This window comes from Haemaphysalis longicornis, unplaced genomic scaffold (genome assembly GCF_048455015.1).
Source record: "Haemaphysalis longicornis isolate Haplotype H1 unplaced genomic scaffold, Haemaphysalis longicornis Haplotype H1 scaffold_8, whole genome shotgun sequence".
Classification (NCBI taxonomy): domain Eukaryota; kingdom Metazoa; phylum Arthropoda; class Arachnida; order Ixodida; family Ixodidae; genus Haemaphysalis; species Haemaphysalis longicornis.
Genome location: NW_027526445.1, coordinates 181873837 through 181886785, shown reverse-complemented (window position 1 = coordinate 181886785; position 12949 = coordinate 181873837). Strand labels below are relative to the sequence as shown.

Genomic DNA, 12949 nt, shown 5'->3' with positions numbered 1-12949 from the left:
CATGCGCAGAAATGCTAAAAAAGCATTCCAACAAAAAGAAATCTCAACAGCAGCGGGAGACATGAGTGTGAATGGCGTGGCTCACAATTTAAAAATTACGCGCTTGCGGAGTACCACCTGCTGAATGCAAAACAAGCCTTCTTGCGCCATAAAAACGGGTTGGCGTGCGAACAAAAGCACAAAACGCACTTCGCTCTCCTTCCCTGCTCTTTGCTGTTGTGGCTGGTTTTGGTGGCATGCGAACAAAGCACTAACCCTACTTCGCACTACTGTGCTCTTGCTAAATCCTGTTCCGCGTTTTAACCATTATGCTCCATGAAATTTGTTGTGCAGCTGTGTTCAGACTTTTTTTTGTGCTCCTGGTGCGCGCCGTACGATGAGCCAGTACATGAGCTGCACAGCCATTTTTTAAACTGACGGTGGTGATGCAAGCTTTGATGCACGCGCCAAGCAGCACTTCAGTTTTGACCCAGTGCGGGTACGCTACGGGCGAAAACGAGAGGTTTTTGTGCGGTGTACAGGGAGCACCGTGTGTTTCGTAGGCCCAAAGAAGGGAAGTTTTCCGGCCTCGGAAAAGAAATGTTGGAGTGTCTTTACGGCACGGAAGGCTGTGCGCTGTGGGCCGACAACAATTGGGAAGCCGCAAGCGACTTCAGTGAGGAGGATAGCTCCATGGCAAGTAGGGGCCACGAGCACGTTGGATATAAAAAAAGAAATTTATTAAATAAATACCAATGCCTTTTTACGAAAATGGTAAGGCTCTGACAGTGCTTCTCTTAAGTTTATTGTATGAAGTTTCAACGTTTAAGAATCTTTTGCAACTTTTCTGCATAATGAACCCTCCCCCAAATTTATGCCGAAATTTCTGGGAAGAAAGGTTGCTCATTAGACGAGAAAATACGTTATTTCAGAACCTGTGCCGTGCGAACACCCCTGATCCATCGATGCTGAGGGGCAAATGCATTGGCGCAGCATCTAGGACACAATAACTGAACAGTGCAAAACACTTGCTTAATAAACAACTTAATAAACCAAAGCTTGCTTTTCAAATTAGAAAACATCAAATTAGGCAATACTCGCTTATGTTTCTACGGTTTCGCTTTTATGACTTTCGCCAGCAGCCGCAAGCACTTGAGTACCACATACACTTTTAAACAGATGGCCGGCTAGTCACTTGCACCGTGCCTGGCCCTGTTTGCCCCTAGTGCAGGGGAGCCAACCACGAACTGGTTCTACACATGTGGCCTATGGAGATTTTTGCAACTGGTGTATATTGAGCAACTCTGATGGGAAACAAATGTTTTTCATGGCTTTTTTTCTGTTTTTGGGAAAAGGCAGTGTCCCTCTGCACCGAAATGTGAGCAGCACACAATTTTCGAAATTTTGTGTAAAAGCTTGGGTACCACACTATCTTCCAGCATTGAGCACACGACACATTTTCAGCACCACTTACTGGAAGGATCATTACTAACCGGGCCAGAAAAAGTGGACTGACTTTAAGCAACACACAATTTTGGCCCATTCGAAAGATTTGGGCTTGTGCGTCTAGCTCTTGTTTCACGAAAATAAACAAGAGTAACTGCTCCCTAACAGGGTAATTTTCAATTGCCCACTTCCTTCAGCATGAGGAAGCGGGGAAAATCAGCAAGGCAGTCAGCCTAACTAAAGCCTCTACTACAGCTATCACTCAATAAAATTTTAAAATTCATTTTAATTGTTAAGCCAGCAGTGTTGATCACATGTGTAGCTATGCTGCCATGAATTCAGTTTCTGCTTTTATTGGATAGGGTTTGTCAGTATCTGACCATCCACACAAAATTTTGAATTCTAGCACCAGCTCTGAGTTGCTCTTGTAACATTGTTTGCTGCTCAATACGAACACGAAGTCATTGTTAGCTTCGGAAAAATTTGCCATTTATTATTTGCTTTACGGCTAAGAAAAGAGTCATTTTAAATTTCAGCCACAATTAGTTCGTTTTGCAAGCTCAGAATCTTTTTCAATTTGCAGTCGCTCTTGCCAGCGTTGGCTGATCAGGGGTTGCAACATGCGCATTACTTGGAAAAATGCCGCTAGAATTGGCAGGTATAACGGCCATTTGTAGCATTTTCCTAATTATCTAGCTTCATTAAATGCAGTTTGAGTTAAAAATAGAGTGTTATTTTGACACGGTAACATATAGAAAAATTAAGTTATACATCTTCATGGTCCCTTTAACTTGCACTGTTTAGCAACTAATTTCAAGTGCAGAAAATCTGTCGAAATACTGTTGCTGGATACACTAAGCTTTCTACAAACCACAAATAATGCAAACTTGATAGCACTTAACCGTGTTGACTACATTTGTTATTTGTGTTTTGTAAAAAAATAACACGTTCAACAGCAACGAATCCTAGGATGTGCTTTTCGTTGCTCTTTTCTTGCAACTCTGACCCAAACTAACTAAAAGTATTGGCCTATAAGATTCGGACAAAGAAGCATCATGAGAATCCACAAGTGGCAGCCAACAGAAAAGACTCGCGAAAATTAGAGGCAAGCAGAGGACGACGAGAAAGACAGCTCCGTTAGCTAGGAGCAGTAACCACAATAAGTGAAAAAAAAGGGGGGGGAGGCAGGCTTCACGTCGTCGCACAGCATTGCCCACGTTGCAGGAACACCGTAACAGCCGGAATGGAGTGGGCGGTCTGGCTTCGCACAGTCTATCCCAGAGGCAGCAACTTCGGCAGGTGTATTGGCAGAGCATTGCACACAGTGGAGCAGCAGGGGCACACAATTCTTCGCACGGTCGGCCACAGAATTGGCAAAGGGTGCACTGGCAGCTTTGCAATGTCGACCATGACAGCATCAACAAGTGTCCTCGTGGATTTTCCCAGACATCCCAAGCGGCAGCAATGTCACAGCTCGCAGCGAATGTTTCACACCATTGACCCTAGCAGAGGCAGTGTCAATGGGTGGAGCCACAACTTTGTCCACAGTAGAAGTGTAGCATAAGAAGGTGCGCAGGCACTTTGCACCGTTGGGCAAGGTAGCATCAATGGATGCGCCAGAGGCTTTACACCTTCGACCCTGGCAGCAGCAGCAGTGTAAACAGGCGTACCAGCAACCTTGTGCAAAGCAGCAACAGCATCAGCAGGTGCCCCCAAGGCTTCGCAGCGTCAGTTGAAGGGTGCATTGACAGCTTGGCACTGTCGGCTGCAGCAGCGTCAACGGTGTGTCGGTGGCTCGGCACAGGCAGCCATGGGAGCAGCAGCATCAGTGGGTGCACCAAGTGAAGTGCACTGTCGACCCGAGCGGGAGCAGTAGCAGCAGCAGGCGTCCATTCAATTCAACGAACTCCAGGTGGCGCAGAATTTCACGATTAATTTCAGCAGTTCAGCTCACAAAGCAGCCAAACTTTTTCTACCCTATTCGACTGCAGGACTAGTTCCATGGCTTTCTCGGCACCCCCAGTGAAAAAAGGGCAGGAGCAGACAAAAAAAAGCATTTTCAAAAGCACCTTTCAATTCAATCCCGCTAAGGACCAGAAAGCGACTGACTTCTAACTTCCGAACCAATCACTGCTTCCTCCCATAGATGTGCTCTTTTAATGTTCTTGTTCTGTGACTCACCTGATGGATGTGATGAAGTCTTGAGCAGGGAACAAGAATCTTATCTATTATCTTGCCCCCTTGTACAGGTCGTGTCAACTTTGAAATGTGAAATGGCTAGCTGCTCCCTCAGGGCAGCCATTTCTTCCTCTAATCCTAAACTGCTTCTAAGAGTGATGCAAGCTCTAACGCACGTAATTTTGTAATTGAAGCTGCTACCAGGCAATGCTTTGCTGCCTGGCTATGCCTCTTCCTTATACGCTGGCTTGTAACATGCTGCTGCTGTGTGCTAAGGAGACCGCAGGCTGTATTATTTGTGCCCACTCCAGCTCTACAGACCTACCTCACATATGCAAACAGCACGTGATAAACTAAACACTCCGACAGCGGATACTGATGGCAATTCTACAATGACTAGAGCATTGCAACTACTGTTATTTTGAGGGCAGTGGCTGCCCACACCAGTGTCATTACACGTCTGACATAACACTTTAAAGTAGTTCTATAGGGGTGTCTACAAAATTCCAAGATTTTATCATGTTTTCCCCGATTGTTTCATTACAGCATTCCCATATCGAGCGACATCTGAAGAAATGCAGAACAACAAGGTGCACCCATGTAAAGATCACATTGATCCACTGTTTCATATGTTGATCAAATAAGTGTCTCCCCTCTATTTCGGCCCTTTAAAAATCCCGAAATAAAGTGTCCACTTGTACAAGGAAATGCACAAAATGTTTTCCAAAGAGCCCATTTCTCATGTACAGTACTCCAGACTACCATTTTGCAAAATAACGGTAAACATATTCTGCCACCATCTGCTTGTTTTCCTTATATTTGCACAGTTGTACTTTCTTTGGCATTCCTACGTGTCATCGAGAAGGAAGCAGCTACATTGCCTTAACATCCGCGGTGTTCAGAAGATTATCATCGTGAACTTGATAACTGCACAATTGCCGTACACATCACGTGCACAGATTTTGATACACACTGTCGGCATGCTGTTGGGAAATGTACGTAAAGCAACAACAGAAATAAAAAGAAGTGCATATTTGCTAAGTTCAGACTTCTTTGTGTTCCTTGTTCATCCCTTTGTGTTATTTGCTAAATAAGGGAGAATTTGCAGGCTCGTGACATAGAATTACGTTCTCGTGTGAAACAATACATGAATAAACGAGTCTAAGTAAACATGTATTGTTTGTTTTCTTGTAAATGTAACGTCAATATTTACTGCTCGGATATAATTTAATACGTCTAAGAACGGCGTAAGCCTGCGCTAGGAATAAGCATGGTTCATTTTTACTCTGCCTCCTTAACGCCCAACATTACTGGTTTGGATAAACTCATTTCCTCCTATATAGACGTTGTACGAGAAATGCTGCTAAATGGTATGCCGGAATTTGCCACGTACATACAAGTTAATCACATTTGACGATGCTGACTGGTGAAAAGGGCCAGTTGGGCACAGGCATATGAGTGTTTGAGAACAAATGAGCATGAGTACATAGCGGTATACCATACAAGTACATGGGTGTGAGAAAAGTGGGCATGAGTATTATGTGAGAGCAGCAGTACCGGTCAGTAGGAGTACAAGTAACTACAACTACCGACGAGTACAAATGGGTATGCGTATGTGCACGAGCACGAAAATGAATACAGGTACAGGGGAGTACTTGTACAATACTCGCCTCTACTCTACTCAATACTCTATTCACTTGTACAAGTGACTGTCAGCATGAGCGAGTACGGGCGGGTCTTTATGGAGCCTGACCGAGTACAGCAAAAAGAAGAAGAAAGGAGGAGTGGGACTGACTAAATGATCTTTTAATCATTACCTCCAATTACGGTAGAGGTGCCCAAATTCAGCAAAGCCTTTAATGTGGCCACCACTACACCGAGAGTAATGGTTTCAAAGCAGTCAGCTAAAATGTTTCCACCTCAACACACTGAAACCTCCCCAGCGAAGGCAGGCCAAAACTAATTCCTGACAAGCCAAGGCAACAAGAAGGCTTTGCACCATAGTTGCACCAAAGTGGTAATGCTCGGTGTTGTTTCAGGCCACCCAGGGTTATTCCCATGCACCAAAACCTGCATATAAGGCTATCGCACATCTCGCCTCCGGGAACAATGCAGCCTACTGCAGCAGCCAAGAAACGGAATCCCAACTTTTTGCCCCTTAGCAGAAAGCCCCCGCGGTGAGCAATTACTCGAGAATAGCGTACTTGAATTGCGCTTCTCGAGAATTACTCGAGAATAGCGATTTTTCAACCAAGCCCTCCTCCTCTCAGCATGGCTTATCCACTGCAGCTAGTGTGTGTTAAACACCGTTCCCCCCCCAACATTTACAAGGCCCCGTGCTGCTTACAGTGGGGGAACTGGCCCTGCTTGACCCAGAGCGTGGCAATGGGCACGATGACATCTGTGGGGGCGCCCTCCGGGTCCGGGGCACTGTCCTCGCGCGGCCGCTTGCGCGTTCTGCGGCGCAAAACCAGGGGCTTCTCCATGGACGGGACGACCTCCATCGGATCGTGCAACCTCTTGATAGGCAAGATGTGCTGCGGCTGGGGGGCTTGCAGCTGCAGAAAGCGAGATTCCGTTGCCTCGTGGGTTTCCTCGGCGCATTGAGTGCCATCCAATGCTTCGCGTGGAACACTCCTATTCGCTTACGCGACTGCAAAAAATACTTTGCTGCGCTGCCTCAGCGGCCTAGGCGATGAAATCTGGGCTTTGGAAAGAACGCCCAGGGTTCGAGCCCCAGCAATACCAATATTTCATCCAAGTCTCGTGATATTTTTCTATTGTGCAATGTTCTCTCAGCTCAATACTATACAATGATTCCGTAAATAAAAGTGGCTTTGTATCTTTTACGTCGGTTTAGATGTTGGGTGGGGAACACCAACAGGTTAAGCTAACGTTTTACAGAGCCCTAATTTTACAGGTCCTTACACTTTAATGGCACCAGTGGAAAGGAACGATGTTGAGTGCCCACTTCAAACACTGAAGTTTAACGAGCTGTAAAATTAGTTCCAAGCGATCCATCAAACTGCTTCGGTTAGTGCATATACCAGGGCTCATAATATTGGAAAATATAAAGATGGCAGTTTTATGACCAACACTGTTTTCTCTATTGTTCCTTCAAAATGACTAATTACCTCTAATTATCTTGGTAACCAATTGACTTACTAAAAAATGGCGTATTTAAATCAGTGAAAAAAAAAGCAGCAAGACTGACAAGTTTCACAGAGTTTTCTTGAAAATTAAAAGTTGTAAGACCTGCGTCCCCCCTTAAGACAACCCGCTTCTTATGACAGATTACCGTGGTCCCGGCAATCTCCCCATTGAAATGATACATAAAAACCCCAATTATACAACACTGAAGTCCACACAGTCCACTTTATACGACAACGGATGCTGGAGAGGATAACACCGGAGCTTTTCCCAACTTTCATGCAGCCTTTATTCCTTAAACCTCATTTGACGCTGCTTGAACTGCAAAGGTAAACAGTCTGCAGTAGTCCCGACCGCTTGATGAACAGATGCAAGCCAGCCGGCAGGTACTGGCAGGCAGGAGTTAACTTTCGACGGCCCCATGCCGCAGCAGATCGCCAACATGCCAACCCGTGAAAAGTCCGAGTTCAGGTGTCTGGCGGACCACTAATTTACAGGTCCCATCGAGCCGACAAACGTGAGAACACATGCCACCCCACGGCAATGACCGAACACCCACTTTTCCTCGCCGCTCGATCCAAGTTTCTTCCTTTCACCGCACTCTTCTTGCGTTCGTTGTTCCAACCTCCTCATCACCCCACGGTCCTTTCTTTTTGGCCTTTACCGGTCTTACCATGTGATCGCTGCTTATCGGCGTCTTCCAAAGGTGCGTTGTCGCTTTCCCACCTTTTTCATCGCCGCCTCGTACTATCGTTCCTTTCACTTGATCTTGGCAGTTTCACACTCTCCTTTTCCTTTCCCAATTTGCTCGGCCACGTCGGACTTCCCAGCTTATCTCGCGTGCGTGAGGTGCAGGGCTGGCGGGCTAGGGCCAGATGCCACGGAGGGGAGGGGGCGCGAAATGGGCGGTTTTTGGATGCAACGCATCTCATTCACCCGCCTTGTCCCTGCATCCGGCGTTGTCGGCGGCGTCCGCCCCTCCCCCATACTCCTCGCCGCGCCAACTGCGCTTTCCGCCGCTCACCCCCTCTCCTCTCCGATAGTGAACACTCTCGCGAGGGGCATTGGATTGGCTTGGCTTGGCTTGGATTGGATTCTGTTGCGTTATAGCCGTGGCAGACGCACTGGCGCCGGCGCGTCCCCTCACCGTTATGCGCGCTATAAAACGCGGTGCCTGCGCCGCTCCGCTCCATCGTTCCAGCGCCTTTCCTCCGCTGTCCAACGCTGCAACGTGAACCCCCTATGCGTTGCATCTACACAGGGGTTCCCGCGAGGGGAGGTGGGAGTTTTGTTTTTCTCTCATATAAACTTAGAATTTCAGTTAGGGTTTGCAAATTATGCGAGAACACACTAAATATCGTAATTCAAATAAGTTCTTAACCCACCTGTCACGTGAGACTACCTACTAGGGCTGCAGTCACCCATACCCCGATCGTACGACACCTTGGTCGCGCAACACTTCCAAGTGGTCCCTCAAAGTCCACCATACCTCCTTGACCCGCCGGGGGGTCTGCCGCACGGGAGGAGGCAGAGGCGAGGTGGGACAGGTGTCCTGCGCTTCTGGCATGGCGAAGGCCTCTGTGTCCCCGCAGAAGGGAATGGGCTCCGCGTCTTGGGGCTCCGACAGCGGGGACCCTGCGGCGGCAGCAAGGGGGACACGGCGGTTCACGGTGGCCGTGCGAGTTCCACCAAAGGAAGGCCACAGAAGGTGTGACAATAAAAATATAATTGAACTGTGCTTAAATGCTCATTAGACGACATGTGAGCGACGTCTTATTAAAGGGGCCACGAAGATAAGATACAAGTTTGGTTCAAAGACTGCTTTATTCCAACAACTAATATACCAATTCTAACACAAACTTTAAAAAGAGTCAAGGGGGGACACGGCTCTTAAAACAGCTTCCTTTATTTTGAAGTAAACTCTGTGAAACTCGTTAGACTTGCTGCTTTTTTTATAGATTTCAAATATTTCATCATTTTTTGAGTAAGTCAATTACTTACCAAGAGATAATTAGAGATAATTAGTCATTTTTGGAGGAACAATAGACAAAACAGGGTTAGCCATAAAATTGTAATCTTTATATTTTCCGATACTCTGAACCCTGGTGAGTGTAATAAGAGAATTGGTTTTTTATGCACCGCTTGGAATTATTTTACAGCTCATTAAGCCCTGGTGGCACCCATGGCAAGGAACCATTTCAAATGCCCATTTCACACATTAAGGCTGTCAGCCAACAATTGTTTAGCAAGGAAAAAGGCACAGCAATGTGTCACGATATGCACATCTACAGCCACATTTGCAGAATACAGCTAGCAGTACATGGGATTTAGCAAACAGAAAATGTGCACAATTTACCCGGCCCGCTGTCATCCTCAAAGTTAGGCCCCAAGTTCGAAGACGAGTCGTCTCCGCGGACCTGCGATTCGTCCGAGTCTTGCAATTCGGGCAGGTAGTGCCCCCCGGAAAACAGCTGGTAGTCCTCCTGGTAGCCCACAACATCCTGCTTGCAACTGTAGGGAGCAGGCAAAGCAGGAGTGGTGGCCGGTTAGACCCATTGTTTATTCTAACACTTAAAGGAGCCATGAAGACAAAACACAAGTTCGGTTCATTCAAAACATTGCCTGTTTAGAATCATACTGACACCACTTCTAACGTAAACTTCGCTCAAATAAGCTATATAATTAGGAAAAAAGGGAATGGCCATGCAATCCACTAGCTCATTTCCTGCAGCAGAACCTATGATGTCATACCAGCCGGCTCCGCGATAGGCGGAGGCCGGAAAAAGAAAACGCGAATTAGCCAGAGCTTATAAGCTTGCCCAACGAGCTATGTGGCGCCTAAATGTAATGCATATCCACTTTACAGCCGTAAGAATGGTGCGGTAAACAGCAAAAGCTACGAAAATACACGTAAACATAGAAGTACCGATGCGCACTGCTGTTGGTACTGGGCGCAATATGCTTGTTTTAGCTGCACAGCAGTCGGACGCTTTGGAGTTGTCTTAAACGACTCTGGCCGATTGGCGTAAGAAACGTTGCCTTACATGACCCTGTATGTCAAGCATACCCCATGTTTTGCGAAGCGATTGATTTGATTGATTGATTGATTGTATGGTTTAACGCGCCGACGCAACGCAGGCAATGAGGCGCGCCGTAGTGGAGGGCTCCGGATTAATTTTGACCACCTGGGGATCTTTAACGTGCGCCGAAATCTCGCACACACGGGAATTTTTGCTTTTCGCCTCTATCAGAAAAGCGACCGCCGCGGCCGGGAATCGAACCCGCGACCTCGTGCTTTTTGCGAAGCGATTACTTTCCATCGTAGCAAAAACAAGCCAGGTGTAAATACGGTCAAAAACAAAGCAACGGCGTAGTGCTGCGTATGCTAGCGCCATCTGGGAGTTTTGACGGCAAACAAGGCTGCAGAGCGCCGTTACGACTCCATTGTAGACGTCACCAAAACACGATTTGGCGGGAGAATCAAACTTTTAACCTAAATTGGTTAATTTCTCAGTGAATGCTGCATTATTTGCTGCCGCGAAAGCGCTGGGTACACTGTAAAACACGAAATATTTCGAATAAAACAAACATGTATTTTGCCTTCACGGCTCCTTTAAGTGCACGTTAGAGTCATCCCGACAGCCAAACGTGGAATAGTTCCCTTTAAAGGACTCCCATGAAGAAAAAATACGAGTTTGTTTTATTCGAAAGATTTCGTGTTATATAGTGTCCCCAGCGCTTGCGCTGCAGCAAATTGGTTCTGTTGCGGGAAATGAGCTAAGGGGGCGCATGGCCATTCCCTTTTTTCCTAATTATATATCCTATTTGAGTGAAGTTTACAGTAAAAGTGGTGTCAGTATGGTTCTAACGAGGCAGTATTTTGAATGAACCAAACTTGTGTTTTGTCTTCATGGTTCCTTTAAGGCTCACGCGTTACAACGTAATGCGGAAAAACCCTGTCACACTTGCACTTTCAATCCCGATCAAACCAAAGTGGGACTGACTTTCCAAGCGCACTGAACACCGCGCTGCTGCTTCACAGCACCCTGCAGTTTCGATTGAGAAATTTCCCTCCCATACCAGATGGCACCAAAAAAAGTTTTATGTGGCCGGCATAGGGCACCCCTGCTTAGAAGTAGCCAGTATCAGCCAATTTCACAGCCGTGCCAAGGCCATCTGTTGCAGTGTGGTCGTGTTACAGTGTACTGGAAGGTAAGGGCGTGTGGTGTGGGAAAAAAAAAAACAATGAAAGAAGCGGGTCCCTTTCCTAATAAAATAAATTGCAGTCAGCGCAACATGCAAGTTTTCGATGCCAATTCGGTCCAAGTGCCAGGAGAAGGGGAAAGGAAGTTGGTGTATGTGTGTGCCTTGACTGTACAATCTCTGCACAGTCCGACATGTAGTGCTCGTTGTTAGGGTATCCATGCAATTTTGTAAATGCAAGTTTACTTACCGTAAAGTTCCGAGAGAACGCCCTCCCCCGAAACATCTCCCACCTCCCTTCAAAAGTGAAATATCCAATTTACTAAACACTCAAAAGATTGCCCACCCCTGAAAATCGCGCCAGCTTCGACACCTTCAAAAGCCCGAGGAGCTCCCTCCACGAGAACGTCCATCAGCCGCGAGCAGCGCCAATGTCTCGATTTTCAGCAAAAAAATGCACATCGTGTCTAGTTTGACGGGCAACTTAAGGAGAAAGAGGCAGTAGATGGGAAGAACTGAAAATAGGTAGAGTTAGTAGATGGGAGGAAAAAAGTGCGAGAGATACCGTCGCTTAAGTGGTGCGGCATCTAGACAATCGTTTAAGTGGTGCGGCATCTAGACAAGCCATGACGGTTGTAAAGACGGCTTCAACCAAGGCTTGCCCTTTGCGAGCACGGAACCGGCGAGGGGCCTCGAAGCTCGGGACAGCATCGTGGGCGAAGCGATGCAGCTCGTGTTAGACTGACAGCGACGCATCGTTCGATGCCTTTATCCACGATGAGTGATCAAACTCAAGGCGAATCATCTATCCATGTGTCGATACAGTTCCTTATTTGTCCTTTAAGCATTTTACCTGAAAGTTAGCCTATCTCGTATTTTTTACTTGGTATCGTCACAGTTTTAGTTGGGGGTCCGGCCACGCCTTTGAAGTTTTTCACACCTGACACTAAAGTTCGCTTACCCCGTATTTTTCACTCGATATCTCTAACATTTCGGTGGACATTCTTTCGGAACTTTAATATAATTACATAAATATTATCACACGCCTATTTGAGTCAAGTTATTTGATAACATTTGCGGCGTTTATCGAGAGTATCACAGGAACGCTACCACAATCTTCAAAAGACACGAAACGAGCGGCTCACTCGTGCAGTTTGATCTCCTTCTCGGTGTCGAAGACCACCATCGAAAGAGGTCTTTGGCGCTTCCTCCGGAACAAATTCTTCTTCGCCGCCACCGCCTGGTTCCGGGCTGCCTGCCTTGGGGTGGGAAGGTCGTCGAGGCTGTCGGCCAGCTCTATGTCCTCGTGCGCCGTGTACTGCTGCACTTAGCCGACACGGACGGAATAAGCGGGCGGGAGAGAGCACGGCACAGTCCATTCGACACGTCCAATGACAAATCTGAGCATGAATGGAACATACAAATGAGCACTAACTCACCGTTATTACTGCGGAGGAGCTACTAGGCTAGCAATCCATGATTTTGGCACGCTTGCTAATCGCGTGCCGCGAACTGACGCCGTCACACCAAAGTGGAAACGACAACAGCAGCAACTGTTGGGTGTGCGCCGCCGGACGTTAGGCTTAAGATTACACTCCAAGGTATCACGTCGTCAAGCAGGACCCGAGCTTCAAGTAGAACGAGCCTGATCTTGCTTGACATGTTAAGCTTACTATTAGGGCTACTAAACGTTAAGCCTTAAAGTATAGGCTTAACGTGGGCTGCTAGTCAAGGCTCTTAACCCTTTCAGGGTCACGGACGTACATATGCGTCCTCTGCAAACACCTTCAAAATGGTGAATAACGTATAGGTGGTATTCATTGAAAAGTTTAGCTGTCAATTTAGAAAAAACAATAACACCGGCATGCGTCGTATGCTCCGTTTCAACCCTATTCTCAATGGTGGTGTCAACAGGGATGTTATTAATAGCACTCACATTAGAGTCGAGGCATTATTTTGCGTTCGACTGGCTAGAGCTTTTAATGTCCAAGTA

The 12949-nt window shown here is 46.9% G+C and overlaps 1 pseudogene across 1 annotated transcript in view; it reads right to left on the bottom strand.

Moving 5' to 3' along the window:
* LOC144148603 (condensin-2 complex subunit H2-like) overlaps nt 1–12949 on the bottom strand; it is a 70333-nt pseudogene that overhangs the window by 36209 nt on the left and 21175 nt on the right. The window contains exons 6-9 of the transcript XR_013318010.1: nt 12102–12277; nt 9110–9264; nt 8243–8388; nt 5951–6161 (exon numbers count right to left, since the gene is read on the bottom strand). The product of XR_013318010.1 is annotated as a condensin-2 complex subunit H2-like (transcript). The remainder of the gene's footprint in view (nt 1–5950; nt 6162–8242; nt 8389–9109; nt 9265–12101; nt 12278–12949) is intronic.